The sequence below is a fragment of the Hypanus sabinus genome, chromosome 29, assembly GCF_030144855.1.
Source record: "Hypanus sabinus isolate sHypSab1 chromosome 29, sHypSab1.hap1, whole genome shotgun sequence".
NCBI classification, from domain to species: domain Eukaryota; kingdom Metazoa; phylum Chordata; class Chondrichthyes; order Myliobatiformes; family Dasyatidae; genus Hypanus; species Hypanus sabinus.
Window position 1 is genome coordinate 34,325,894 of NC_082734.1, and position 6,238 is coordinate 34,332,131.

A 6,238-nucleotide genomic window follows, 5' to 3' on the forward strand; every position below is an offset into this window, starting at 1 on the left:
GGAGCGTAGCTATGTTTTCAGTGTCAACATAGCATGCAACTTAGTGTCAACTTAGTAACCCTAATCCGTATATCTTTTAAATGTGGGAGGAAACCAGAGCTCCTGGAGGAAACCCACGCGGTACAAATGGTACAGATGGTGGTGGGAATAGATCTTCTGATCACTGGTGCCTTGCAATGATGTGTATCTGTTTCACTTGCTGTAGTCTATCAGCCATTCCTGTTCACTTCGGTGAGGCAGCCTACAGAGAAGAAGTCATCGCCCTTACATCACGGTGTCAAGAAAACAATCTCTCCCTCAGCATCACAAAAATGAAGGAGATTAGATTACAGATTACAGGAGGAGGAATGGAGACAGGCTAACCCGTATTGATATCAATGGATCTGGGTTAAGAGGGTAAACAAATTTAAGTTCCTCAGCATAAACATCACTGAGGATCTCATGTGGTCAGTACACACCAGCTGTGAGGTGAAAAAGGCACAACAGCGTCTCTTTCACCTCAGACGGTTGAAGTAGTTTGGCATGGGCCCCCAAATCCTAAGAAATTTCTACAGGGGCACAATTGAGAGCATCCTGACTGGCTGCATCACAGCCTGGTATGGGAACCGTACAACAGGACTCTGCAGAGAGTGGTGCGGACAGCCCAGCGCATCTGTAGATGTGAACTTCCCACTATTCAGGACGTTTACAAAGACAGGTGTGTAAAAAGGGCCCGAAGGATCATTGGGGACTTGAGTCACCCCAAACACAAACTGTTCCAGCTGCTACCATCAAGGAAATGGTTCTGCAGCATAAAAGCCAGGATCACAGGTTCCAGGACAGCTTCTTCCACCAGGCCATCAGACTGATTAATTCATGCTGACTCAACTGTATTTCTATTTTATATTGACTGTCCTGTTGTATATAATATTTAATATAAGTTGCACATTGCACATTTAGATGAAGAAGTAAGTTACTCCTTATGTATATGAAGGATTGAAGTAATAAGGTCAATTTAATTCAATTCAGTTCAGTACAATGCTATCCATGCAGTGGGGAACTGAATGTTGTCATGGTGGAGAGTGGGTGAAGTGTCACAGATGTAGCTGGGAAGACACCACACCAAGGGGGCCAAAATGGAGCTGAGATACAAGTTGAGTGGGGCAGGAGTAGGTGGAGACACTGGACCTATCAATGTAGCTAGATTTTTGGATCTCGGGCAGGAGCAGGCAGAGATAATGGGTCTACTAGGGCAAACAGGTTTATGGATCTTGGTCAGGAGAAGGCAGAGACAATGGGTCTACTAGGGCAGACGGGTTTATGGATCTTGGTCAGGAGAAGGCAGAGACAATGGGTCTACTAGGGCAGACAGGTTTATGGATCTTGGTCAGGAGAAGGCAGAGACAATGGGTCTACTAGGGCAGACAGGTTTATGGATCTCAGGCAGGAGCAGGCAGAGGCAATGGGTCTACTAGGGCAGACAGGTTTATGGATCTCAGGCAGGAGCAGGCAGAGACAATGGGTCTACTAGGGCAGACAGGTTTATGGATCTTGGTCAGGAGAAGGCAGAGACAATGGGTCTACTAGGGCAGACGGGTTTATGGATCTTGGTCAGGAGAAGGCAGAGACAATGGGTCTACTAGGGCAGACAGGTTTATGGATCTCAGGCAGGAGCAGGCAGAGACAATGGGTCTACTAGGGCAGACAGGTTTATGGATCTCAGGCAGGAGCAGGCAGAGACAATGGGTCTACTAGGGCAGACAGGTTTATGGATCTCAGGCAGGAGAAGGCAGAGACAATGGGTCTACTAGGGCAGACAGGTTTATGGATCTTGGTCAGGAGAAGGCAGAGACAATGGGTCTACTAGGGCAGACGGGTTTATGGATCTTGGTCAGGAGAAGGCAGAGACAATGGGTCTACTAGGGCAGACAGGTTTATGGATCTTGGTCAGGAGAAGGCAGAGACAATGGGTCTACTAGGGCAGACAGGTTTATGGATCTCAGGCAGGAGAAGGCAGAGACAATGGGTCTACTAGGGCAGACAGGTTTATGGATCTCAGGCAGGAGCAGGCAGAGACAATGGGTCTACTAGGGCAGACAGGTTTATGGATCTTGGGCACAGACAGGCAACGTATGTTTGGGAAACAATGAGGTTGGGAGCTGCAAAGGGGAGACCGCTGGAGACGATGATGGGGAGATGGCCTGATGATTTCAGTGGGATCCGGGTTAAGGGGTAAATAAGTGGTGTCCAAGGGTGGCTGTCTGTCAAGGTCGAGGTCAGCCCACTGGATTACAACAGCACAATCCTTACCCATGGATTTGATGGTGAGGTTGGGATTAGGGTGGAGGGAGTGGAGAGTAGTTCAGAGTGCATAAGGTCGGAATAGGTGAGAGAATGGTGGCTGGGATGGTTGATACCCTGTCAGCATTTGAAGATGTAAAGTTCCAGTGCAGGCAGAAGACTAGAGTGGTGTGTCTAAGAAGAAGGGTGTACTCCGTCTTTTTTCAGTCATCTACCTATCAACTCCCAGCTCCTCACATAATTTTTCATCTTTCCATTCCTTATGAAGGATCCTAGGGCAAAATATCACTGTTCACTTCCCCCGATGGATCCTGCCTGACCTGCTGAGTTCCTGTGTGTTGCCCAAGAATTCCTGCAACTGCAGAATCTCCTGTGTCGATGCTACTTCAGGTTGGAGTCACCAAAACCACGAAAAGCAATGTGAAAACCAGCCTTCCTGGCATCAATCTGTGAACACTCCTCGCTGCCTGTAAAGCAGACAACATAATCAAAGGCCCCTTCCGCCCTGGACATTCTTGCTTCTCTACTCCAGATCAGGTAGAAAGGCCCAATTCTACTCTTACGTCTTCTGGTCTACGAGCATAACCTCGCCAACACTTCAGGACATGCCTAGAATATTCCATACTTGCGGGGGTGCTGAAAAGAAAGATTTACTGGATAATTTGACGAGTGAGGGATTTCAACTCAAAGGTTAGACTGGAGAAGACTGGACAGAGATTGAGATATGGTCAAAGTGTTCAAGATTGTGCATGCCTGAGTTAAGACCAATATAGGGAAGTCATTCCCATTCATAGGTTGTTCAAGGACACAGTTTTTAAAAATTTGTATGAGGAAGAATATTTTTATTGAATGGTTCTGATGTAGAACTCATTGTGCCTATGGTGTTGAAAATAGAGTCAGTCAGGACCTTCAAAGGGGGTATCTTGTAAGCAGGAGAGAGAAGAGTATGGCGGAAAGAGCAGACAAATGGGACTGATGGTTATGACGAGTTGGTATAGACTCAATGGGCTGAATGGCCTGTTTCTGTGCTATCACAGTTCAGAGATTTTGAGAAGTACATGACCAGAATTATCCACAATGTTCCAAAGGGAGTTAAGCTTCTAACTTTCCCAACAGGACACAAATGGGATGCATGCTATTTACTTTCCAAGGATTTTGATGTTCGCTTGTTCTTCTGGCCTAGTTGCCCAAATTCATACTCCTCAAGTGCCTGATTCTGAGTGTGGGACCATTATCACCTCCGGAAGAAGCCCTCTGTAAAATTAGATTGCAAGTATACAGATTTATACTATTCTCTGTCGTAGTGCTCTACTTACAGGCAAAGCATGAAGTGGTTGGAGCTGACTCAAGTTGAGTTTACTGTCATTAAAGTCAAAGTAAATTTATTATCAAAGTACATCCATTTTATTAGACACACCTGCTCGTTAATGCAAATACCTTATCAGCCAATCAAATGGCAGCCACTCAACATTTAAAAGCATGCAGACATGGTCTAGAGGTTCAGTTATGTTTCAGACCAATCATTAGATCATTAGTGCCAGATGGGGTGGTTTGAGTATCACAGAAAGTGCTGAAGTCCTGGAACTTTTATGCACAGCACTCTCTAGAGTTTCCAGAGAACTGTGCAAAACAAAAACAAAAAGCAACCAGTGAGTGGGAGTTCCATGGGTGAAAACTCCTTGTTAGTGAGAGAGGTCAGAGGAGAATGGCCAGACTGGTTCAAGCTGACAGTGAGGCGATAGTAACTCAAGTAACCACCATTACAACTGTGGTGTGCAAGACAGCATTCCTGAATGCACAACACGCTGAGCCTTGATGTGGTTGTGCTGCAGCAACAGAAGACCACAAGCACACACTCAGCGGCCTCTTGATTAGGTACGGAGTGTATCTGTTACCACATACTACTCTGAGATTCATTTTCTTGCGAGCATTTACAGGAAAATAAAGAAATGTGCGTAAGTTGGGTGAGATACGATTACAATGACAAACTTGTCCCCAGGTACATGGGTGACACACAAGATATAAATTAAACCTGAATTCTAAATCAGTTATACAGGATAGTGAAGAAAAAGAGATCAGAGCCAAAAAAAACCCACAATCAGAAACAAGTTGCGGAGTATTGGCAGAGTTAAGTAGCAAGGAGGGAGAGTGGCCAGAAACAAAAACAGTAAATTCCAGAAACGCTCACCTGACCAGTCAGCGTCTGTAAAGAGAGAAATAGCTTACAGGAATCTGTCAGAGCGCAGAAAGTGAGAGAAAAAAATGAGCTCGTTTTCTGTAGGAGTGAAATTTGGGGAGGCTTGGAGTAATAGGAGGAAGAGTTTAGACATAAAACCAGCTAAAGATTACATTTCAAAATGAATAGAATTCAAAAGTGGCAGTTTACTCAAGTCCTCTCGGTTACTGCTCCAGCACCATGCTCACATGTCTCAACATAACAGAAAGGCTGCAGAAATTATATAGAGGATTTGATTCCGATTCAGATGCAAATTTATCTATCACATGCGTTTCAAAGCATACAGTGAAATGTGTCATTTTCATTAACAACCACCACACCCAAGGATGTGCCGGGGGCAGTCCACAAGTATCACCACACACTGCCAACATGGTCGGCAGAACAAAACAGGACACAACAGGCAACAAAACAACAGCAGCAAAATAGTTAATTTATTATCAATGTATGTACAGTACTGTGCAAGCCTTAGGCACCCTAGATATATATATGTGCGTAAGGCTTTTGCACAGTACTGTACATACATTGACAATAAATTAACTATTTTGCTGCTGTTGTTTTGTTGCCTGTTGTGTCCTGTTTTGTTCTGCCGATCATGTTTTATGTATCGCAATGTTATGTATTGCACTACATTGCTGCTGTATGACATAAATCTGATTCTGATACAGGTCTCTATTGTGGACTGAGAGTGGGAAGGGGACAGGGAGAGGGGAATCATGGTTGGGAAAAGGGGAAGGGAGAGGGGAGGGAGTGGGAAGCACCAGAGAGATCAATAAATCAATTGTTTGGAATCAAATGGCCTTGCCTGGTGTCTCAGGATTGGGTGTGTCAGCACCTGCCCCTGGCACTCCTTCTCTGCCACCTGTCCCACACCCCTCCCATGGTGCTCCACTCTCGCCATTCCCAACATCCTTTGTTCTTGCTAGGTTTACAAACTCACCCTCCGCTCCATGTTGATGAATATGGTTCTGTGCAGAAGTCTATATATTTTAAAACCCCACAGGGCAAAGGCCATCGAACACCCAATGTTTGAAAAAAGAACAAATTGTGCAAACAATAAAGAAGTAAACTAATAACACACAGAATATAAATCGCAGAGTTCCCGATATCGAGTCTACAGCCGGTCCCGGGCCCGGTGGCTGCAGGGCACTGTCACAGAGCCGGTTCAGTGCCGAAGCACCTTGATTAAAGTGTGCAAATAGTAAACAAAAAGACATGGAACATGAACTGCATAGTGAGTCCATAGCTGTGGGGTGTGCTCAGCACCAGGGGCTGGTCCCGAAACCTGGTGGCCCAGGACTCGAGACTCCTGCCTGATGGCAGGGCAGAGTGGTGGGACACAGGCGGGTGTCACTCCGCTCTCGTCCCCAACGAATTTCATCTTGCACGATCTTTAAATGGCATGGGGTAATGGAGGCAAGCACAGGTTTGTGCTCTGCCATCAGGAGTCGATACAGCAGTGGCTGCATGTGCTCTCTGCCCTCATCCACGCCAGCTCCCCCAGGAAACCCAGATCGTTTAGTCGGCTCAATACGTAAAAGGGAGATTACAGGCTGCACTCGATCACCGTTCAGAAGAGGTGCTGGACATACAACAGAAGAAGAGCCCCTAGTTGTTTTGTTATGCCGCTGTCGGCCGTCGGCTCCATCTTTAACCCTTTCCTTTACCAGGACTGACTCTAACAGGGGCCCCCAAACAAATTGGTGTCTTCTCTCCACAAGATGG